Source organism: Camelus bactrianus, chromosome X (assembly GCF_048773025.1).
Source record: "Camelus bactrianus isolate YW-2024 breed Bactrian camel chromosome X, ASM4877302v1, whole genome shotgun sequence".
In the NCBI taxonomy this organism is placed as follows: domain Eukaryota; kingdom Metazoa; phylum Chordata; class Mammalia; order Artiodactyla; family Camelidae; genus Camelus; species Camelus bactrianus.
The window spans coordinates 48,884,656-48,910,617 of record NC_133575.1 but is presented as its reverse complement, the minus strand read 5'-3'; positions in this window follow the sequence as shown (position 1 = coordinate 48,910,617).

Sequence of the window (25,962 nt, the reverse complement as noted above, 5' to 3'; positions counted from 1 at the left end):
GAACGTCTCTCCACATGCTCATTTCTGAGAGATAAGTGTGTGTGAAAGCCGCCCTTCAACTTTCTTGTTGGGAACACAAGTTTCTTTTCAGATGGTAGTTCACTACATACATATATATGGTGAGGTAGTAGCTCCAACACGGTTTTACAGTGAAAACTAAAGGATCTTCAAACCAGCACTTGGAAACAGTCTGAGAAACCAGAGTAAGTGATTCTCCTGCAAAACCACTCACTTTGTGCTAGTAAAACGATAGTTTCTCCACATGCTCTGTTTTGAGGGATATGTGTGTGTGAATGCCTTCCTTCAACTAGCTTGTTGGGAACACATTGTTTCTTTTCACTTGGAATCTGCACTACATACTTATATATGGGGAGGCACAAGCTAAATCTCAGGTTTATGGTGTAAACTGCAGTAACTTCAAACCGGCATTAGGAAACAGACTGAAAAACCAGAGTACTTGTTACAACTGCAACCTGTTCCCTTTGTGTTCGTTGAAAGAACGTCTCTCCACATGCTATTTTCAGAGAGATAACTGTGTGTGGAAGCCGTGCTTCAATTAGCTTGTTGGGAACACATTGTTTCTTTTCAGTTGGAATCTGCACTACATACTTATATATGGGGTGGCACAAGCTAAATCTCGGGTTGATGGTGTAAACTGCAGTAACTTCAAACCGGCATTAGGAAACAGACTGAAAAACCAGAGTACTTGTTAAAACTGCAACCTATTCCCTTGGTGTTCGTTGAACGAACGTCTCTCCACATGCTATTTTCAGAGAGATAACTGTGTGTGGAAGCCGTGCTTCAATTAGCTTGTTCGGAACACATTGTTTCTTTTCAGTTGGAATCTGCACTACATACATATATATGGGGAGGCAAAAGCTACATCTCGGGTTTACGGTGTAAACTGCAGTAACTTCAAACCGGCATTAGGAAACAGACTGAAATACCAGAGTACTTGTTACAACTGCAACCTGTTCCCTTGGTGTTCGTTGAACGAACGTCTCTCCACATGCTCTTTTCAGAGAGATAACTGTGTGTGCAAGCCGTGCTTCAGTTAGTTTGTTGGGAACACAAAGTTTCTTTTCCGTTGGAAACTGCACTTCATATATATATATTGTCTGGTACAAGCTCCAACTCGGTATTACACTGAAAACTGCAGGAATTTAAATCCAGCACTAGGAAACAGCCTGAGAAACCAGAGTAAGTGATTCCCCTGCAACCCGTTCCATTTGTGCTAGTTGAACGAACATCTCTCCACATGCTCAGTTCTGAGAGGTATGTGTGTGAAAGACGACCTTCACCTAGCTTGATGGGAACAGAAAGAATCTCTTCAGTTAGAAACTGCACTACGTACATATATATGGGAAGGTAATAGATCTAACTCGGTTTTACAATGATAATTGTACGAACTTCCAACAGGCACTTGGAAGCAGCCTGAGAAACCTGTGTGTTTCCCCTGCAACCCTTTCCCTTTGAACTAGTCGAACGAACATAACTGAGAGATATGAGTGTGTGAAAGACGTCCTTCACCTAGCTTGTTAGGAACACAGAGATTCTATTCTGTAGGACACTGCACTACATACATATATATGGGGAGGTAACAGCTAAATCTCTGGTTTACGGTGTTAATTGCAAGAACTTCAAACTGGCAATAGGAAACAGAGTGAGAAACAAGAGTAAGAGATTCTCCTGCAACCTGTTCCAATTCTGCTATTTGGAAGAATGTCTCTCTACCTTCTCACTTCTGAGAGATAAGTGTGAGTGAAAGCCGTTCTTCACCTAGCTTGATGGGAACACAAAGTTTCTTTTCAGCTGGAAAGTGCACAACATACATATATATGGAGAGGTACTAGCTCCAACTCGGGTTTTTAGTGAAAACTGCAGGAACTTGAAAGCGGCACTAGGAAACAGACTGAGAACTCAGAATAAGGGTTTCCCTGCAACCTGGTCCCCTTGTGTTTGTTTAACAAACGTCTCTCCACATGCTCATTTCAGAGGGATAAGTGCGTGTAGAATCCGTGCTTCAACTAGCTTGTTGGGAACACAAAGTTTCATTCAGTTGTAATCCGCAATACATACATATATATATGGAGGTACAAGTTCCAACACGAATTTACAGTGAAAACAGCAGGAATTTCACCCGGCAATTGGAAACAGACTGAGAAAACAGTTTAAGATTTTCTCCTGAAACCCGTTCCCTGTGAGCTAGTTGAATGAACGTCTCTCCACATGCTCATATATGAGAGAAAAGTGTGTGTGAAAGCCGAACTTCACATTCCTTGTTGGGAAAACAAAGTTTCGTTTCAGTTGGAAAGTGCGCTACATTCATATATATGCGGAGGTACTAGCACCAACTCGGGCTTAAATTGAAAACTGTAGGAACTTCAAACCAGCACTAGGAAACAGACTGAGAAACCAGAGTAATTGTTGCTCCTGCAACACGTTCCCCTTGTGCTATTTGAATGAACTTCTTTCCACATGCTCATTTCTGAGATATAAGTGTGTCTGAAAGCCGTCCTTCACATAGCTTGTTGGGAACACATTGTTTCTTTTCAGTTGTAAACTGCAATACATACATATATATGGGGATGTAATAGCTCCAACTCGGTTTTACAGTGAAAACTGCAGGAAATTCAACCGGCAATTGGAAACAGACTGAGAAAACTGTTAAAGATTTTCTCCTGCAACCTGTTCCCTGTGAGCTAGTTGAACGAACATCTCTCCACATGCTCATAACTGAGAGAAAAGTGTGTGTGAAAGCCGAACTTCACATTCCTTGTTGGGAAAACAAAGTTTCGTTTCAGTAGGGAAGTGCGCTATATTCATATATGGGGAGGTACTAGCACCAACTCGTGTTTACAGTGAAAACTGCAGGAAATTCCAACCGGCACTAGGAAACAGTTTGTGAAACCAGAGTAAGTGATTCCCTGCAACCCGGTCCATTTTTGTTAGTTTAACGAACGTCTCTCCACATGCTCATTTCAGAGGGATAAGTGTGTTTGAAAGCAGCCCTTCAACTTTCTTGTTGGGAACACAAGTTTCTTTTCAGCTGGAAAGTGCACTACATACATATATGGTGAGGTAATAGCTCCAAAGCAGTTTTCTGTGAAAACTGCAGGAATTTCACACTAGCACTAGGAAAACGACTGAGAAACCTGTGTAAGGGTTTCTCCTGCAAACCTGTCCCTTAGAGCGTGTTGAAAGAACGTCTCTCCAGATGCTCATTTCTGAGAGATAATTGTGTGTGAAAGACTTTCTTCAACAAGCTTGTTGGGAACACAAAGTTTCATTTCAGTTCGAAACTGCACTACATACATATATATGGGGATGTACTAGCTCCAACTGTGTTTTACAGTAAAAACTGCAGGAACTTCAAACCGGAACTAAGAAAAAGACTGAGAAACACGAAGAAAGTTTCTCCGGCAACACGTTCGCATTGTGCTAGTTGAAAGAACGTCTGTCTACATAATCAGGTATGACAGAAAATTGTGTGTTAAAGGCGTGCTTCACATAGCTTATTAGGAAAACAAAGTTTCTTTTCATATGGAATCTGCACTACATACATATATATAGGGATGTAGTAGATCCAACATGGGTTTACAGTGAAAAGTGCAGGAACATCAAACCGGAACTAGGAACAGAGTGAGAAACCAGAGTAAGAGTTTATCCTGCAACCCGTTCCCCTTGTGTTAGTTGAACGAAAGTCTATCCACATGCTCAGATCTGAGATATAAGTGTGTGTGAAAGCCGTCCTTCATCTAGCTTGTTGGGAACACATTGTTTGTTTTCAGTTGGAATCTGCACTACATACATATATATGAGGAGGTTCTAGCTACATCCCTGGATTACGGTGAAAACTGCAGGAATATCAAACCGGCATTAGGAAAAAGACTGAGAAAACAGAGTACGAGTTACAACTGCAACCTGTTCTCTCTGTGTTCGTTGAACGAACGTCTCACCACAGGCTCATTTCGGAGAGATAACTATGTGTGGAAGCCATGCTTCACCTATCTTCTTGGGAATACTAAGTGTCTTTTCTTTTGGAAACTGCACTACATACATATATATGGGGAGGTACTAACTCCAACTGGGTTTTACAGTGAAAACTGCAGTAACTTCAAAACAGAACTAGGACACAGACTGAGAACCCAGAAGAAGTGTTTCTCCTGCAACCCATTACGATTGTGCTAGTTGAAAGAACGTCTCTCTACATACTCAGGTCTGACAGAAAAGTGTGTGTTAAAGGCGTGCTTCACCTAGCTAATTGGGAAAACAAAGTATCTTTTCATTTGGAATCTGCACTTTATACATATATATAGGGTGGTACAAGCTCGAATTTGTGTTTAAAGTGAAAACTGCAGGAAATTCCAACCGGAACTAGGAACATAGAGAGAAGCCAGAGTAAGAGTTTTTCTTGCAAACCGTTCACCTTGTGCTAGTTGAACGAACGTCTCTACACATGCTCAGTTCTGAAAGGTAAGTGTGTGTGAAAGCCGTCCTTCACCTAGCTTGTTGGGAACATATTCTTTCTTTTCAGTTGGAAAGTACACTACATTCATGTATATGGGGAAGTACTAGCACCAACTCGGGTTTAAATTGAAAACTCTTGGAAATTCAAACTGGCACTAGGAAACAGATTGAGAAACCAGAGTAAGCGTTTATCCTGCAAACCGTTCCCCTTGTGCTATTTGAACGAACGTCTCTCCACATGCTCATTTCTGAGATATAATTGTTTGTGAAAGCCTTCCTTTACCTAGCTTGTAGGGAACACAAGGTTTCTTTTCAGTTGAAATCTGCACTGCATACATATATAAGGGGAGGTATTAGATCCATCTCGAGTTTATGGTTAAAACTGCAGGAAATTCACACAGGCACTTGAAAACAGACTGAGAAACCAGAGTAAGTGTTGCTCATGCAAAACTTTCCCCTTGTGCTATTTGAACGAAGGTCTATCCACATGCTGAGATCTGAGAGAATACTGTATGTGAATGCCATCCTTCAAATATCTTCCAGGGAACACAAATTTTCTTTTCAGGTGGAAACTGCACTGCATTTATTTATACGGGGAGGTACTAGCTCCATCTCGGGTTTAAAGTAAAAACTGTAGGAACTTCAAACCGGCACTAGGAAACAGACTGAGAACACAGAGTAAGTGTTTATCCTGCAACCCGTTCCCCTTGTGCTATTTGAACGAACGTCTTTCCACATGCTCATTTCCGAGAGATAATTGTGTGTGAAAGCCGTCCTTTACCTAGCTTCTAGGGAACACAAGAATTCTTTTCAGGAGGAATCTGCACTACTTACATATATATGGTGAGGTACTAGCTAAATCTCGGGTTTACGGTGTTAATTGCAGGAACTTCAAACCGGCCCTAGGAAACAGAGTGAGAAACAAGAGTAAGAGATTCTCCTGCAACCAGTTCCACTTCTGCTAGTTGAAAGAATGTCTCTCTACCTTCTCACTTCTGAGAGATAAGTGTGAGTGAAAGCCGTTCTTCACCTAGCTTGATGGGAACACAAAGTTTCTTTTCAGTTGAAAACTGCAATACATACATATATATGGGGAAGTAAAAGCTCCAACACGGTTTTACAGTGAAAACTGCAGGAACTTCACCCGGCACTAGGAAAAAGACTGAGAATCCTGTTTAAGTGTTTCTCCTGCAACCAGTTCCCTTTGAGCTAGTTGAACGAATGTCTCTCCACATGCTCATTTCTGAGAGAAAACTGTGTGTGAAAGCTGCAATTCACCATCCTTCTAGGGAACACAAAGTTTCTTTTCAGTTGGAATCTGCACTACATACATATATATGGGGAGGTACTAGCTACAACTCGGGATTACGGTGTAAACTGCAGGAACTTCATACCGGCATTAGGATACAGAGTGAGAAACCAGAGTACGTGTTACAGCTGCAACCTGTTCCCTTTGTGTTTGTTGAACGAACGTCTCTCCACATGCTCATTTCGGAGAGATAACTGCGTGTGGAAACCGTGCTTCAATTAGCTTGTTGGGAACACAAAGTTTCTTTTCAGTTGGAAACTGCACTACATAAATATATATGGGCTGGTACAAGCTCCAACTCGGTATTACACTGAAAACTGCAGGAACTTCCAACCGGCACTAGGAAACAGCCTGTGAAACCAGAGTAAGTGATTCTCCTGCAACCCGTTCCATTTGTGCTAGTTGAACGAACGTCTCTCCACATGCTCCTTTCTGAGAGGTAAGTGTGTGTGAAAGCCACCCTTCAACTTTCTTGTTGGGAACACAAGTTTCTTTTCAGATGGTTTGTTCACTACTTACATATATACGGTGAGGTAGTAGCTCCAACTCGGTTTTACAGTAAAAACTAAAGGATCTTCAAACCAGCACTTGGAAACAGTCTGAGAAACCAGAGTAAGTGTTTCTCCTGCAAAACCACTCACTTTGTGCTAGTAGAATGACAGTTTCTCCACATGCTCAGTTTTGAGTAATAAGTGTGTGTGAATGCCTTCCTTCAACTAGCTTGTTGGGAACACATTGATTCTTTTCAGTTGGAATCTGCACTACGTACATATATATGGGGAGGCACAAGCTACATCTCGTGTTTACAGTGTAAACTGCAGTAACTTCAAACCGGCACTAGGAAAAAGACTGAGAAACCAGAAGAAGGGTTTTCCTGCAACCTGGTCCCCTTGTGTTCGTTGAACAAACGTCTCTCCACATGCTCATTTCAGAGGGATAACTGCGTGTAGAATCCGTGCTTCACCTAGCTTGTTGGGAACACAAAGTTTCATTCAGTTGTAATCCGCACTACATACATATATATATGGAGGTACAAGTTCCAACACGTGTTTACAGTGAAAACAGCAGGAACTTCAAACCGGCACTAGGAAACACAGTAAGAAACTAGAGTAAGAGTTTCTCCTGCAAACCGTTCCCCTTTTGCTAGTTCAACGAAAGTCTCTCCAAATGATCAGTTCTGAGAAATATGTGTGTGTGAAAGTCGTACTTCACCAACCTCGTTGGGAACACAAAGTTTCATTTCAGTTGGAAACTGCACTACATACATATATATGGGGATGTACAAGCTCCAACTGTGTTTTACAGTAAAAACTGCAGGAACTTCAAACCGGAACTAAGAAACAGACTGAGAAACACGAAGAAGGTTTCTCCTGCAACACGTTCGCATTGTGCTAGTTGAAAGAACGTCTGTCTACATAATCAGGTCTGACAGAAAATTGTGTGTTAAAGGTGTGCTTCACATAGCTTATTAGGAAAACAAAGTTTCTTTTCATATGGAATCTGCACTACATACATATATATAGGGATGTAGTAGCTCCAACATGGGTTTACAGTGAAAAGTGCAGGAACATCAAACCGGAACTAGGAACAGAGTGAGAAACCAGAGTAAGAGTTTATCCTGCAAACCGTTCCCCTTGTGTTAGTTGAACGAAAGTCTATCCACATGCTCAGATCTGAGATATAAGTGTGTGTGAAAGCCGTCCTTCATCTAGCTTGTTGGGAACACATTGTTTCTTTTCAGTTGGTATCTGCACTACATACATATATATGAGGAGGTTCTAGCTACATCCCTGGATTACGGTGAAAACTGCAGGAACATCAAACCGGCATTAGAAAAAAAATGAGAAAACAGAGTACGAGTTACAACTGCAACCTGTTCTCTCTGTGTTCGTTGAACGAACGTCTCACCACAGGCTCATTTCGGAGAGATAACTATGTGTGGAAGCCGTGCTTCACCTATCTTCTTGGGAATACTAAGTGTCTTTTCAGTTGGAAACTGCACTACATACATATATATGGGGAGGTACTAACTCCAACTGGGTTTTACAGTGAAAACTGCAGTAACTTCAAACCAGAACTAGGACACAGACTGAGAACCCAGAAGAAGTGTTTCTTCTGCAACACATTACGATTGTGCTAGTTGAAAATATGTCTCTCTACATACTCATGTCTGAAAATTAATTGTGTCATAAAGGCGTGCTTCAACTAGCTTGATGGGAAAATAAAGATTCTTTTCATGTGGAATCTGCATTACACACATATATATAGAGAGGTACTAGCTCAAACTCGGGTTTACAGTGAAAACTGCAGGAACTTCAAACCGGCACTAGGAACACAGTGAGAAACCAGAGTAAGAGTTTATCCTGCAACCCGATCCCCTTGTGCTTGTTGAACGAACGTCTCTCCACATGCTCAGTTCTGAGAGATATTTGTGTGCGAAAGACTTCCTTCAACAAGCTTGTTGGGAACACACAGTTTCTATTTAGGTGGAAAGTGCACTACGTACATATATATGGTGAGGTACTAGCTCCAAATGTGTTTTACAGTGAAAAATGCAGGAACTTCACCCGGCAATTGGAAACAGATTGAGAAAACTGTTTAAGATTTTCTCCTGAAACCCGTTCCCTGTGAGCTATTTTAACGAACGTCTCTCCACATGCTCATATCTGAGAGAAAAGTTTGTGTGAAAGCCGAACTTCACATTCCTGATTGGGAAAACAAAGTTTCGTTTCAGTAGGAAAGTGCGCTACATTCATATATATGCGGAGGTACTTCCTCCAACTCGGGTTTAAATTGAAAACCGTAGGAACATCAAACCGGCACTAGGAAACAGACTGACAAACCAGAGTAATTGTTTATCCTGCAACCCGTTCCCCTTGTGCTATTTGAACGAACTTCTTTCCACATGCTCAGTTCTGAGATATAAGTGTTTGTGAAAGCCGTTCTTCACCTAGCTTGTTGGGAACACATTGTTTCTTTTCAGTTGGAATCTGCACTACACACATATGTATAGGGAGGTACTAGCTAAATCTCGGGTTTACGGTGTAAAATGCAGGAAATTCAAACCGGCATTAGGAAACAAAGTAAGAAACCAGAGTACGTGTAAAAACTGCAACCTGTTCCTTTTGAGTTCCTTGAACGAACTTCCCTCCACATGCTCATTTCGGAGAGATAACTGAGTGTGGAAGCCTTGCTTCATTTAGCTTGTTGGGAAAACAAAGTTTCTTTTCAGTTAGAAACTGCACTAAATACATATATATAGGGAGGTACTATTTGCAACTCGTGTTTACAGTGAAAACTGCAGGAAATTCAAACCGGCACTAGGAAACACAGTGAGAAACCAGAGTAAGATTTTCTCCTGCAACCCGTTCCCATTGTGCTATTTCAATGAACGTCTCTCCACATGATCGGTTCTGAGAAATATGTGTGTGAGAAAGCCGTACTTCACCTAACTTGTTGGAAAAACAACGTTACATTTCAGTTGGTAACTGCACTACATACATATATATTGGGAGGCGCTAGCTCCAAATGTGTTTTACTGTAAAAACTGCAGGAACTTCAAACCGGAACTAAGAAACAGACTGAGAAATCAGAAGAAGTGTTTTTCCTGCAACCCGTTCCCATTGTTCTAGTTGAAAGAACGTATCTCTACATACTCAGGTCTGACAGAATCGTGTGTGTTAAAGGCGTGCTTCACCTAGCTAATTGGGAAAACAAAGTTTCTTTTCATTTGGAATCTGCACTTCATACATATATATAGGGTGGTACAAGCTCGAATTTGTGTTTAAAGTGAAAACTGCAGGAAATTCAAACCGGAACTAGGAACATAGAGAGAAGCCAGAGTAAGAGTTTATCCTGCAAACCGTTCACCTTGTGCTAGTTGAACGAACGTCTCTACACATGCTCAGTTCTGAAAGATAAGTGTGTGTGAAAGCCGTCCTTCACCTAGCTGGTTGGGAACATATTCTTTCTTTTCAGTTGGAAAGTACACTACTTTCATGTATATGGGGTGGTACTAGCACCAACTCGGGTTTAAATTGAAAAATCTAGGAACTTCAAACTGGCACTAGGAAACAGAATGAGAAAACAGAGTAAGCGTTTATCCTGCAAACCGTTCCCCTTGTGCTATTTGAATAGACGTCTCTCCACATGCTAATTTCTGAGAGATAAGTGTGTGTGAAAGCCACCCTTCAAATTTCTTGTTGGGAACACAAGTTTCTTTTCAGATGGATAGTTCACTACATACATATATATGGTGAGGTAGTAGCTCCAAATCGGTTTTACAGTGAAAACTAAAGGATCTTCAAACCAGCACTTGGAAACAGTCTGAGAAACCAGAGTAAGTGTTTCACCTGCAAAACCACTCACCTTGTGCTAGTAGAATGACAGTTTCTCAACATGCTCAGTTTTGAGGGATAAGTGTGTATGAATGCCTTCCTTCAACTAGGTTGTTGGGAACACATTGTTTCTTTTCAGTTGGAATGTGCAGTACATACATATATATGGGGAGGCCCATGCTACATCTCGTGTTTACGGTGTAAACTGCAGTAACTTCAAACCAGCACTAGGAAACAGACTGAGAAACCAGAAGAAGGGTTTTCCTGCAAACTGGTCCCCTTGTGTTCGTTGAACAAACGTCTCTCCACATGCTCATTTCAGAGGGATAACTGCGTGTAGAATCCGTGCTTCACCTAGCTTGTTGGGAAAAAAAGTTTCATTCAGTTTTATTCCGCACTACTTACATATATATATGGAGGTACAAGTTCCAACACGTGTTTACAGTGAAAACAGCAGGAACTTCAAACTGGCACTAGGAAACACAGTGAGAAACTAGAGTAAGAGTTTCTCATGCAAACCGTTCCCCTTGTGCTAGTTCAACGAAAGTCTCTCCAAATGATCAGTTCTGAGAAATATGTGTGTGTGAAAGTCGTACTTCACCAAACTTGTTGGGAACACAAAGTTTCATTTCAGTTCGAAACTGCACTACATACATATATATGGGGATGTACTAGCTCCAACTGTGTTTTACAGTAAAAACTGCAGGAACTTCAAACCGGAACTAAGAAACAGACTGAAAAACACGAAGAATGTTTCTCCTGCAACACGTTCGCATTGTGCTAGTTGAAAGAACGTCTGTCTACATACTAAGGTCTGACAGAAAAGTGTGTGTTTAAGGCGTGCTTCACATAGCTTATTGGGAAAACAAAGTTTCTTTTCATTTGGAATCTGCACTACATACATATATATAGGGTTGTAGTAGCTCCAACATGTGTTTACAGTGAAAACTGCAGGAACATCAAACCGGAACTAGGAACAGAGTGAGAAACCAGAGTAAGAGTTTATCCTGCAACCCGTTCCCCTTGTGTTAGTTGAATGAAATTCTATCTACATGCTCAGGTCAGAGATATAATTGTGTGTGAAAGCCGTCCTTCATCTAGCTTGTTGGGAACACATTGTTTCTTTTCAGTTGGAATCTGCACTACATACATATATATGAGGAGGTTCTAGCTACATCTCTGGATTACGGTGAAAACTGCAGGAACATCAAACCGGCATTAGGAAAAAGACTGAGAAAACAGAGTACGAGTTACAACTGCAACCTGTTCTCTCTGTGTTCGTTGAACGAACGTCTCACCACAGGCTCATTTCGGAGAGATAACTATGTGTGGAAGCCGTGCTTCACCTATCTTCTTGGGAATACTAAGTGTCTTTTCAGTTGGAAACTGCACCACATACATATATATGGGGAGGTACTAACTCCAACTGGGTTTTACAGTGAAAACTGCAATAACTTCAAACCAGAACTAGGACACAGACTGAGAACCCAGAAGAAGTGTTTCTCCTGCAACACATTACGATTGTGCTAGTTGAAAGAACGTCTCTCTACATACTCACGTCTGACAATTAAGTGTGTCATAAAGCCGTGCTTCAACTAGCTTGATGGGAAAATAAAGTTTCTTTTCATTTGGAATCTGCACTACACACATATATATAGGGAGGTACTAGCTCCAAATCGGGTTTACAGTGAAAACTGCAGGAACTTCAAACCGTTACTAGGAACAGAGTGAGAAACCAGAGTAAGAGTTTATCCTGCAACCCGATCCCCTTGTGCTTGTTGAACGAACGTCTCTCCACATGCTCAGTTCTGAGAGATATTTGTGTGCGAAAGACTTCCTTCAACAAGCTTGTTGGGAACACACAGTTTCTATTTAGGTGGAAAGTGCACTACGTACATATATATGGTGAGGTACTAGCTCCAAATGTGTTTTACAGTGAAAAATGCAGGATCTTCACCCGGCAATTGGAAACAGATTGAGAAAACTGTTTAAGATTTTCTCCTGAAACCCGTTCCCTGTGAGCTATTTTAACGAACGTCTCTCCACATGCTCATATCTGAGAGAAAAGTTTGTGTGAAAGCCGAACTTCACATTCCTGATTGGGAAAACAAAGTTTCGTTTCAGTAGGAAAGTGCGCTACATTCATATATATGCGGAGGTACTTCCTCCAACTCGGGTTTAAATTGAAAACCGTAGGAACATCAAACCGGCACTAGGAAACAGACTGACAAACCAGAGTAATTGTTTATCCTGCAACCCGTTCCCCTTGTGCTATTTGAACGAACTTCTTTCCACATGCTCAGTTCTGAGATATAAGTGTTTGTGAAAGCCGTTCTTCACCTAGCTTGTTGGGAACACATTGTTTCTTTTCAGTTGGAATCTGCACTACACACATATGTATAGGGAGGTACTAGCTAAATCTCGGGTTTACGGTGTAAAATGCAGGAAATTCAAACCGGCATTAGGAAACAAAGTAAGAAACCAGAGTACGTGTAAAAACTGCAACCTGTTCCTTTTGAGTTCCTTGAACGAACTTCCCTCCACATGCTCATTTCGGAGAGATAACTGAGTGTGGAAGCCTTGCTTCATTTAGCTTGTTGGGAAAACAAAGTTTCTTTTCAGTTAGAAACTGCACTAAATACATATATATAGGGAGGTACTATTTGCAACTCGTGTTTACAGTGAAAACTGCAGGAAATTCAAACCGGCACTAGGAAACACAGTGAGAAACCAGAGTAAGATTTTCTCCTGCAACCCGTTCCCATTGTGCTATTTCAATGAACGTCTCTCCACATGATCGGTTCTGAGAAATATGTGTGTGAGAAAGCCGTACTTCACCTAACTTGTTGGAAAAACAACGTTACATTTCAGTTGGTAACTGCACTACATACATATATATTGGGAGGCGCTAGCTCCAAATGTGTTTTACTGTAAAAACTGCAGGAACTTCAAACCGGAACTAAGAAACAGACTGAGAAATCAGAAGAAGTGTTTTTCCTGCAACCCGTTCCCATTGTTCTAGTTGAAAGAACGTATCTCTACATACTCAGGTCTGACAGAATCGTGTGTGTTAAAGGCGTGCTTCACCTAGCTAATTGGGAAAACAAAGTTTCTTTTCATTAGGAATCTGCACTTCATACATATATATAGGGTGGTACAAGCTCGAATTTGTGTTTAAAGTGAAAACTGCAGGAAATTCAAACCGGAACTAGGAACATAGAGAGAAGCCAGAGTAAGAGTTTATCCTGCAAACCGTTCACCTTGTGCTAGTTGAACGAACGTCTCTACACATGCTCAGTTCTGAAAGATAAGTGTGTGTGAAAGCCGTCCTTCACCTAGCTGGTTGGGAACATATTCTTTCTTTTCAGTTGGAAAGTACACTACTTTCATGTATATGGGGTGGTACTAGCACCAACTCGGGTTTAAATTGAAAAATCTAGGAACTTCAAACTGGCACTAGGAAACAGAATGAGAAAACAGAGTAAGCGTTTATCCTGCAAACCGTTCCCCTTGTGCTATTTGAATAGACGTCTCTCCACATGCTAATTTCTGAGAGATAAGTGTGTGTGAAAGCCACCCTTCAAATTTCTTGTTGGGAACACAAGTTTCTTTTCAGATGGATAGTTCACTACATACATATATATGGTGAGGTAGTAGCTCCAAATCGGTTTTACAGTGAAAACTAAAGGATCTTCAAACCAGCACTTGGAAACAGTCTGAGAAACCAGAGTAAGTGTTTCACCTGCAAAACCACTCACCTTGTGCTAGTAGAATGACAGTTTCTCAACATGCTCAGTTTTGAGGGATAAGTGTGTATGAATGCCTTCCTTCAACTAGGTTGTTGGGAACACATTGTTTCTTTTCAGTTGGAATGTGCAGTACATACATATATATGGGGAGGCCCATGCTACATCTCGTGTTTACGGTGTAAACTGCAGTAACTTCAAACCAGCACTAGGAAACAGACTGAGAAACCAGAAGAAGGGTTTTCCTGCAAACTGGTCCCCTTGTGTTCGTTGAACAAACGTCTCTCCACATGCTCATTTCAGAGGGATAACTGCGTGTAGAATCCGTGCTTCACCTAGCTTGTTGGGAAAAAAAGTTTCATTCAGTTTTATTCCGCACTACTTACATATATATATGGAGGTACAAGTTCCAACACGTGTTTACAGTGAAAACAGCAGGAACTTCAAACTGGCACTAGGAAACACAGTGAGAAACTAGAGTAAGAGTTTCTCATGCAAACCGTTCCCCTTGTGCTAGTTCAACGAAAGTCTCTCCAAATGATCAGTTCTGAGAAATATGTGTGTGTGAAAGTCGTACTTCACCAAACTTGTTGGGAACACAAAGTTTCATTTCAGTTCGAAACTGCACTACATACATATATATGGGGATGTACTAGCTCCAACTGTGTTTTACAGTAAAAACTGCAGGAACTTCAAACCGGAACTAAGAAACAGACTGAGAAACACGAAGAATGTTTCTCCTGCAACACGTTCGCATTGTGCTAGTTGAAAGAACGTCGGTCTACATACTAAGGTCTGACAGAAAAGTGTGTGTTTAAGGCGTGCTTCACATAGCTTATTGGGAAAACAAAGTTTCTTTTCATTTGGAATCTGCACTACATACATATATATAGGGTTGTAGTAGCTCCAACATGTGTTTACAGTGAAAACTGCAGGAACATCAAACCGGAACTAGGAACAGAGTGAGAAACCAGAGTAAGAGTTTATCCTGCAACCCGTTCCCCTTGTGTTAGTTGAATGAAATTCTATCCACATGCTCAGGTCAGAGATATAAGTGTGTGTGAAAGCCGTCCTTCATCTAGCTTGTTGGGAACACATTGTTTCTTTTCAGTTGGAATCTGCACTACATACATATATATGAGGAGGTTCTAGTTACATCTCTGGATTACGGTGAAAACTGCAGGAACATCAAAACGGCATCAGGAAAAAGACTGAGAAAACAGAGTACGAGTTACAACTGCAACCTGTTCTCTTTGTGTTCGTTGAACGAACGTCTCACCACAGGGTCATTTCGGAGAGATAACTGTGTGTGGAAGCCATGCTTCACCTATCTTCTTGGGAATACTAAGCGTCTTTCCATTTGGAAACTGCACTACATACATATATATGGGGACTTACTAGCTCCAACTGGGTTTTACAGTGAAAACTGCAGTAACTTCATACCAGAACTAGGATGCAGACTGAGATCCCAGAAGAAGTGTTTCTCCTGCAAACCATTACGATTGTGCTAGTTGAAAGAACGTCTCTCTACATACTGAGGTCTGACAATTAAGTGTCTCATAAAGTCGTGCTTCAACTAGCTTGATGGGAAAATAAAGTTTCTTTTCATTTGGAATCTGCACTACACACATATATATAGGGAGGTACTAGGTCCAACTCGGGTTTACAGTGAAAACTGCAGGAACTTCAAACCGGCACTAGGAACAGAGTGAGAAACCAGATTAAGAGTTTATCCTGCAACCCGTTCCCCTTGTGCTTGTTGAAAGAAAGTCTCTCCACATGCTCAGTTCTGAAATATATTTGTGTGCGAAAGACTTCCTTCACCAAGCATGTTGGGAAGACACAGTTTCTATTCATTTGGAAACTGCACTACATAAATATATATGGGGAGGTACTAGCTACATGTCTGGTTTACGGTGTAAACTGCAGGAACTTCAAATTGGCACTAGGAAACAGAATGAGAAACCAGAGGAAGTGTTTATCCTGCCACCCGTTCCATTTGTGCTAGTTGAACGAAACTCTCTGCACATGCTCATTTCTGAGAGATATTTGTGTGTGAAAGCTGTACTTCACCTAGCATGCTGGGAACACAAAGTTTCTTTTCAGGTGGAAAATGCACTACATACATATATATGGGCTGGTACAAGCTCCAACTCTTTATTAATATGAAAACTGCAGGAACTTCAAACTGGGACTAGGAAAGAGCTTGAGAAACCATAGTAAGTGTTCCTCCTGCAACCCGTTCAATTTGTGCTAGTTGAACGTACGTCTCCTCACATGCTCAGTTTTGAGTGTTAAGTGTGTGTGAAAGCCGTACTTCACCTAGCTTGATGGGAACAGAAAGTATCTTTTCAGTTGGAAACTGCACTACATACTTATATATGGAGAGGTAATAGATGAAATTGGGATTTACACTGAAAAATGTATGAACTGCCAACAGGCATTCGGAAAGATAGTGAGAAAGCTGTGTAAATGTTTCCCCTTCAACACGTTCCCTTTGAGATAGTTGAACGAACGTCTCTCCACATGCTCATTTCTGAGAGATAACAGTGTGTGGAAGCCGTGCTTCACCTAGCTTGTTGGGAACACAAAGTTCCTTTTCAGTTAGAAACTGCACTAAATACATATATAAAGGGAGGTACTAGTTGCAACTCGTGTTTACAGTGAAAATTGCAGGAACTTCAAACTGGCACTAGGAAACACAGTGAGAAACCAGAGTAAGATTTTCTCCTGCAACCCGTTCCCATTGTGCTATTTCAACGAACGTCTCTCCACATGATTGGTTCTGAGAATTATGTGTGTGTGAAAGCCGTACTTCACCTAACTTGTTGGAAAAACAACGTTACATTTCAGTTGGAAACTGCACTACATACATATATATTGGGAGGCGCTAGCTCCAAATGTGTTTTACTGTAAAAACTGCAGGAACTTCAAGCCGGAACTAAGAAACTGACTAAGAAATCAGAAGAAGTGTTTTTCCTGCAACCCGTTCCCATTGTTCTAGTTGAAAGAACGTATCTCTACATACTCAGTTCTGACAGAAAATTGTGTGTTAAAGGCGTGCTTCACCTAGCTAATTGGGAAAACAAAGTTTCTCTTCATTTGGTATCTGCACTTCATACATATATATAGGGAGGTACAAGCTCGAATTTGTGTTTAAAGTGAAAACTGCAGGAAATTCAAACCGGAACTAGGAACATAGAGAGAAGCCACAGTAAGAGTTTATCCTGCAAACCGTTCACCTTGTGCTAGTTGAACGAACGTCTCTACACATGCTCAGTTCTGAAAGATAAGTGTGTGTGAAAGCCGTCCTTCACCTAGCTTGTTGGGAACATATTCTTTCTTTTCAGTTGGAAAGTACACTACATTCATATATATGGGGAGGTACTTGCACCAATTCGGGTTTAAATTGAAAACTCTAGGAACTTCAAACTGGCACTAGGAAACAGAATGAGAAACCAGAGTAAGCGTTTATCCTGCAAACCATTCCCCTTGTGCTATTTGAACGAACGTCTCTCCACATGCTCATTTCTGAGATATAATTGTTTGTGAAAGCCTTCCTTTACCTAGCTTGTAGGGAACACAAGGTTTCTTTTCAGTTGAAATCTGCACTGCCTACATATATAAGGGGAGGTACTAGATCCATCTCGAGTTTATGGTTAAAACTGCAGGAAATTCACACAGGCACTAGAAAACAGACTGAGAAACCAGAGTAAGTGTTGCTCATGTAAAACCTTCCCCTTGTGCTATTTGAACGAACGTCTATCCACACGCTCAGATCTGAGAGAAAACTGTATGTGAATGCCATCCTTCAAATATCTTCTAGGGAACACAAATTTTCTTTTCAGGTGTAAACTGCACTACATACATATATATGAGCAGGTACAATCTCCACCTCGTTATTACACTGAAATCTGCAGGAATTTCAAACCGGCACTAGGAAACAGCCTTTGAAACCCGAGTAAGTGATTCTCCTGCAAACCGTTCCATTTGTGCTATTTGAAAGGAAGTCTCTCCACATGCTCAGTTCTGAGGTATAAGTCTGTGTGAAATCCGTCCTTCACTTAGCTTGTTGGGAACACTTTGTTTCTTTTCAGTTGGAATCTGACCTACATACATATATATGGGGATGCATTATCTACAACTCGTGTTTATGGTGAAAACTGCAGGAACATCAAACCGGCATTAGGAAACAGACTGAGAGACCAGAGTACGTGTTACAACTGCAACCTGTACCCTTTGTGTTCGTTGAATGAAAGTCTCTCCACATTCTCATTTCGGAGAGATGACTGTGTGTGGAAGCCGTACTTCACCAACCTTCTTTGGAAAATAATGTTTCTTATCAGTTGGAAACTGCACTACATACATATGTATGTGCTGGTACAAGCTCCAACTCGGTATTACACTGAAAACTGCAGGAACTTCAAACCGGCACTAGGAAACAGCCTGAGAAACCAGAGTAATTGATTCTCCTGCAACCCGTTCCATTTGTGGTATTTGAATGAATGTCTCTCTACATGATTATTTCTGAGAGAAAAATGTGTGTTAAAGCCGTCCTTCACCTAGCTTGTTGGGAACAGTAAGTACTCTTCAGTTCGAAACTGCACTACATACATAAATATGGGGAGATAATAGATCCAACACGGTTTTACAGTGCAAACTGTAGGAACATCCAACAGGCACTAGGAATAAGACTGAGAAACCTGTGTAAGTGTTTCCCCTGCAACCTGTTCCCTTTGAGCTAGTTGAACGAACTTCTCTCCACATGCTCATTTATGAGAGAAAAGTGTGTGTGAAAGCCGTCCTTCACCTTAATTGTTGGGAACACATGTTTCTTATTAGCTGGAAATTGCACTACATACATATATATGGGGATGTACAGCTCAACCTCGGGTTTTCAGTGAAAACTGCAAGATCTTGAACGGGCACTATGAAACAGACTGAGAATCCAGAAGATGTGTTTTTCCTGGAACGCGTTTTCATTGTGCTAGTTGATCGAAGGTCTCTCTAAATGCTCAGTTCTGTCAGATAAGTGTGTGTTAAAGGCGTGCTTCTCCAAGCTTGTCGGGAACACAAAGTTTCTTTTCAGTTGGAATCTGCACTACATACATATTTATAGGGAGGTACTAGCTCCAACTCGGGTTTACAGTGAAAACTGCAGAAACATCTAACCGGGACTAAGAAAAGAGAGAGAAAACAGTAAGAGTTTCCCCTGCAACCCGTTCCCCTTGTGCTTGTTGAACGAACGTCTCTCTACATACTCAGGTCTGACAGAAAAGTGTGTATGAAAGACGACCTTCACCTAGCTTGTTGAGAACACAAACGTTTTTTTTTTGTTGTTGCAAACTGCAGGGCATTCATATATATGGGAAGGTACTAGCTCCAACTCGATTTTACTGTGAAAACTGCAGGTAATTCATCCCTGCACTTGGAAACAGACTGAAAACCCAGAGTAAATATTTCTCCTTCAAACCGTTCCCCTTGTGCTAGTTGAACGTAAGTCTCTGCATATGCTCAGTTCTGAGACATAAGTGTGTGTGAAAGCTGTCCTTCACCTACCTTGTTGGGAACACATAGTTTCTTTCCAGTTGGAAAGTGTGCTACATTGATATATATGGCAAGGTACTAGCTCCAACTCGGGTTTAAATTGAAAAGTGCAGAACTTCAAACTGGCACTAGGAAACAGACTGAGAAACCAGAGTAAGTGTTGCTCCTGCAACCCGTTCCCCTTGTGCTATTTGAACGAACGTCTCTCCACATGTTCAGTTCGGAGAGATAAGTGTGTGTGAAAGCCGTCCTTTACCTAGCTTGTACCGAACACAAGGTTTCTTTTCAAGTGGAATCTGCACTGCCTACATATATATGGGGAGTTATTAGCTCCAACTCGGTTTTAAAGTAAAAACTGTAGGAACTTCAAACCGGCACTAGGAAACACACTTAGAAATCAGATTAAGTGTTGCTCCTGCAAATCGTTCCGCTTGTGCTATTCGAACGAACGTCTCTCCATATGCTCAGTTCAGAGATATAATTGTGTGTGAAAGCCGTACTTCACCTAGCTAGTTGGGAACACATTGTTTCTTTTCAGTTGGAACCTGCCCTACATACATATATATGGTGAGGTACTAGCTAAATCTCGGGTTTACGGTGTTAATTGCAGGAAATTCAAACCGGCCCTAGGAAACAGAGTGAGAAACAAGAGTAAGAGATTCTCCTGCATCCTGTTCCACTTCTGCTAGTTGAAAGAATGTCTCTCTACCTTCTCACTTCTGAGAGATAAGTGTGAGTGAAAGCCGTTCTTCACCTAGCTTGATGGGAACACAAGTTTCTTTTCAGCTGGAAAGTGCACAACATACATATATATGGAGAGGTACTAGCTCCAACTCGGGTTTTTAGTGAAAACTGCAGGAACTTGAAAGCGGCACTAGGAAACAGACTGAGAAACCAGAAGAAGGGTTTTCCTGAAACCTGGTCCCCTAGTGTTCGTTGAACAAACGTCTCTCCACATGCTCACTTAAGAGGGATAACTGCGTGTAGAATCCGTGCTTCTCCTAGCTTGTTGGGAACACATAGTTTCATTCAGTTGTAATCCGCACTACATACATATACATATGGAGGTACAAATTCCAACACGTGTTTACAGTGAAAACAGCAGGAAATTCAAACCGGCACTAGGAAACACAGTGAGAAACTAGAGTAAGAGTTTCTCCTGCAAACCTTTCCCCTTGTGCTAGTTCAACGAAAGTCTCTCCAAATGATCAGTTCTGAGAAATATGTGTGTGTGAAAGTCGTACTTCACCAACCTTGTTGGGAACACAAAGTTTCATTTCAGTTGGAAACTGCACTACATACATATATATGGGGATGTACTAGCTCCAACTGTGTTTTACAGTAAAAACTGCAGGAACTTCAAACCGGAACTAAGAAACAGACTGAGAAACACGAAGAATGTTTCTCCTGCAACACGTTCGCATTGTGCTAGTTGAAAGAACGTCTGTCTACATAATCAGGTCTGACAGAAAATTGTGTGTTAACGGCGTGCTTCACATAGCTTATTGGGAAAAAATGTTTCTTTTCATTTGGAATCTGCACTACATACATATATATAGGGATGTAGTAGCTCCAACATGGGTTTACAGTGAAAAGTGCAGGAACATCAAACCGGAACTAGGAACAGAGTGAGAAACCAGAGTAAGAGTTTATCCTGCAACCCGTTCCCCTTGTGTTAGTTCAACGAAAGTCTATCCACATGCTCAGTTCTGAGATATAAGTGTGTGTAAAAGCCGTCCTTCATCTAGCTTGTTGGGAACACATTGTTTCTTTTCAGTTGGAATCTGCACTACATACATATATATGAGGAGGTTCTAGCTACATCTCTGGATTACGGTGAAAACTGCAGGAACATCAAACCGGCATTAGGAAAAAGACTGAGAAAACAGAGTACGAGTTACAAGTGCAACCTGTTCTCTTTGTGTTCGTTGAATGAACGTCTCACCACAGGCTCATTTCGGAGAGATAACTGTGTGTGGAAGCCGTGCTTCACCTATCTTCTTGGGAATACTAACTGTCTTTTCAGTTGGAAACTGCACTACATACATATATATGGGGGGTACTAGCTCCAACTGGGTTTTTCAGTGAAAACTGCAGTAACTTCAAACCAGAACTAGGACACAGACTGAGAACCCAGAAGAATTGTTTCTCCTGCAACCCATTACGATTGTGCTAGTTGAAAGAACGTCTCTCTACATACTGAGGTCTGACAATTAATTGTGTCATAAAGGCGTGCTTCAACTAGCTTGATGGGAAAATAAAGTTTCTTTTCATTTGGAATCTGCACTACACACATATATATAGGGAGGTACTAGTTCCAACTCGGGTTTACAGTGAAAACTGCAGGAACTTCAAACCGGCACTAGGAACAGAGTGAGAAACCAGAGTAAGAGTTTATCCTGCAACCCGTTCCCCTTGTGCTTGTTGAAAGAACGTCTCTCCACATGCTCAGTTCTGAGAGATATTTGTGTGCGAAAGACTTCCTTCACCTAGCTAGTTGGGAACACATTGTTTCTTTTCAGTTGGAATCTGCACTATATACATATATATGGGGAGGTACTAGCTACATGTCTGGTTTACGGTGTAAACTGCAGGAACTTCAAACCGGCTTTCGGAATCAGAGTGAGAAACCAGAATACGTGTTACAACTGCAACCTGTTCCTTTTGTGTTCGTTGAACGAACGTCTCTCCACATGCTCATTTCGGATAGATATCTGTGTGTGGAAGCCGTGCTTCACCAAGCTTGTTTGGTAAACAAAGTTTCTTTTCAGTTTGAATCTGCACTACATACATATATATAGTGAGGTACTAGCTCCAACTCAGTTTTACAGTGAAAACTGCAGGAACTTCAAACCGGCAGTTGGAAACAGAGTGAGAAACCAGAGTAAGTGTTTCTCTTGCAACCCGTTCCCCTTGTGCTAGTTCAACGAACGTTTCTCCACATGATCATTTCTGAGTGTTATGTGTGTGTGAAAGCCGTCCTTCACCCAACTTGTTGGAAACACAAAGTTTCATTTCAGATGGAAACTGCACTGCATACATATATATGGGGAGGTACTAGCTCCAACTGTATTTTACAGTAAAAATTGCAGGAACTTCAAACTGGAACTAATAAACACTCTGAGATACCAGAAGTAGTGTTTCTCCTGAAACCAGTTACCATTGTGCTAGTTGAAAAAACGTCTCTCTACATACTCATGTCTGATAGAAAATTGTGTGTTAAAGTCTTGTTTCACCTAGCTTGTTGGGAACACAAAGTTTCTTTTCATTTCGAATCTGCAATACATACATATATATAGGGAGGTACTAGCTCATACTCGGGTTTACAGTGAAAACTGCAGGAACATCAAACCGGCACTAGGAACAGAGAGGGAAACCAGAGTAAGTGTTTATCCTGCAAACCGTTCTCCTTGTGCTATTTGAACGAATGTCTCTCCACATGATCAGTTCTGAGAGATTAGTTTGTGTGAAAGCAGTCCTTTACGTAGCTTTTAGGGAACACAAGATTTCTTTTCATTTGGAATCTGCAATGCATACATATATATGGTGAGGAACTAGATCCATTTAAAGTTTATGATGAAAACTGCAGGAAATTCAAACAGGCACTAGAAAACGGACTTAGAAACCAGAGTAAGTGTTGCTCATGCAAAACTTTCCCCTTGTGCTCTTTTAACGAACGTCTCTCCACATGCTCATTTCGGAGAGGTAACTGTGTTTGGAAGCCTTGGTTCACCTATCTTGTTGGGAACACAAAGTTTCTTTTCAGTTGGAAACTGCACTACGTACATATATATGAGCTGGTACAAGCTCCAACTCGGTATTACACTGAAAACTGCAGGAACTTCCAACCGGCACTAGGAAACAGCCTGTTAAACCAGATTGATTCTCCTGCAAACCGTTCTATTTGTGCTGGTTGAACGAACGTCTCTCCACATGCTCATTTCTGAGAGATAAGTGTGTGTGAAATCCGCCCTTCAACTTTCTTGTTGGGAACACAAGTTTCTTTTCAGTTGGAATCTGCACTAGATACATACATATAGGAAAATTGTAGCTCCAACTCGGGTTTACAGTGAAAACAGCAGGAAATTCAAACCGGCACTAGGAAACACATTGAGAAACCAGAGTATCAGTTTCTCCTGCAACCCGTTCCCTTTGTGTTAGTTGAACGAACGTCTCTCCACATGCTCAGTTCTGAGAGAGATGTGTGTGTGAAAGCCGTCCTTCACGTAACTTGTTGGGAACTCAAAGTTTCATTTCAGATTGAAACTGCAATACATAAATATAGATGAGTAGGTAGTAGCTCCAAGTGGGTTTTACAGTGAAATCTGCAGGAACATCAAACCGGCACTAGGAAACAGACTGAGTATCCAGAGTAATTATTTCTACTGCAACCCATTCCCTTTGTGCTAATTGAACGAACGTCTCTCCACATGCTCTTTTCTGAGATTCATGGGTGTTTGAAAGCCGTACTTCACATAGCCTGTTTGGAACACACACATTCTCTTTAATTTGAAACTATGCTACACAAATTTATATGGGGAGGTACAGCTCCAACTCTGTTTTACAGTGAAAACTGCATGAACTTCAAACCAGCAATAGGAAATATACATTTATTCCAGAGTAATTGTGTCTTCTTCATTCGATTCCCTTTAATCTAGAAGAACAAATGGCTCCCCACATGCTCAATTCTGAGAGTTAAATGTGTGTGAAAGCCAACAATATTATAGCTTGTTGGGAACACATGCTTTCTTTTCATGGGAAACTACACTACATACATATATATGGGGAGGTACTAGCTCCTACTCGGTTTTACCTTCAATTGCGTTTGTGGGGAGACGTTCGCTCATATAGCATAAATGGAATGGTTTGCAGTAGAAACACTTGCTCTGGTTTCTCAGTATGTTTCTTTGTGCCGGTTTGAAGTTCATGCAGTTCTCACTGTTAAATGGTGTTGGAGTTAGTTCACCCCTATATATATATATGTAGTGTACTTTCCCACTTAAAAGAAAGTGTGTGTTTCCCACAATCTAGGTGAATGAGGGCTTTCACAGTCACTTAACTCTCAGAATTGAACATGTGGAGAAACTTTAGTTCATCTAGCTTAAAGGGAATGGTTTGCGGTAGATACACTTACTCCTGTTTCTCATTATTTCTCCTAGTGCTGCTTTGAAGTTCATTGAGTTTTCTCTGTAAAACAGAGTTGGAACTAGTACCTCCACATATATCCATATGTAGTGTAGATACCCACTGAAAAGAAAATATGTTCCCAACAAACTAGGGGATTTATTGCTTCCCACTCTCTTAACTGTCAGAATTGAGCATGTAGACAGACGTTCGTACATCTAGCATAAAGGGAGTGGTTTCTAGTAGAAAGAATTATTCTGGTTTTTCAGTATGTTTTCCTAGTGCCGGTTTGAAGTTCATGCAGTTTTTACTCTAAAACCTAGTTTGAACTAGTACCTCCCCATATCTATGTATGTAGTGAATTTTCCGACTGAAATGGATCTGTGTGTTCCCAACAAGCATTGTGATTGACAGCTTTCACGCATACTTAACTCTCAGAATTTTGCATGTGGAGAGACTTTCGTTCATCCAGCATAAAGGGAATGGTTTTTAGTTGAAACACATACTCTGGTTTCTCAGTCTGTTTTCCTAGTTCTGGTTTGAAGTTCAGGCAATTTCACTGTAAAACTGAATTGTAGCTTGTCCTCCCCATAGATATATATGTGGTGTGGTTCCCCACTCAAAGTAAACTGTGTTTTCCCAACAAAATAGTTAGTTGATTGCTTTCAGACACATTCAACTCTCAGAAATTAGCTGTGGAGAGGCTTTCATTCATCTAGCATAAAAGAAATGGATAGCATTAGAAAGACTTACTCTGATTTCTCGTATGGTTTTTTAGTGCCGGTATGAAGTTCATGTAATTTTCACTGTAAAACCGAGTTGGATCTAGTACCTCCCCATGTATATGTATATGTATATATTCTAGTTACCCACTCAAAGGAAACTGTGTCTTCCCTACAAGCTAGGTGATTGACGGTTTTGACACACATTCAACCCTCAGAATTTAGCATGTCTTTTATCCATCTTAAAAAGTAGAGTGAAATGTTGAAACACATTCTCTGATTTCTCTCATGTTTCCAAGCGCTGGTTTCAATTTAATAGTAGTTTGCTGTGGAAAATACAATTGCAGCGAGTGCTTCCCCTTTGATATTTAAGTTGCGTAAGTCCCCCAGACCAGAGACTCTGGCTTTCCCAGAAGTTAGGTGAAGGACGGCTCCAACACACATACTTACGTCAGAAGTGACCATGTGCTGAGGCGTTCTATCATCCAGCATTGAAGGTTAAGTGACATACAGAAACACTTACTCTGATTTCTCAGCATGTTTCTGAAAGCCGGTTACAAGGAAAAGCAGTTTGCAGTGGAAAACCGAGTTGGTACTAATAATCCCCATATATATGAAAGCAGCATATTTTCCCTAGTTCGGAAACTCTAGCTTTCCTACAAGCTAGGTGACGGTGGGCTTCCACACACATACAGACCTGAAAGTAG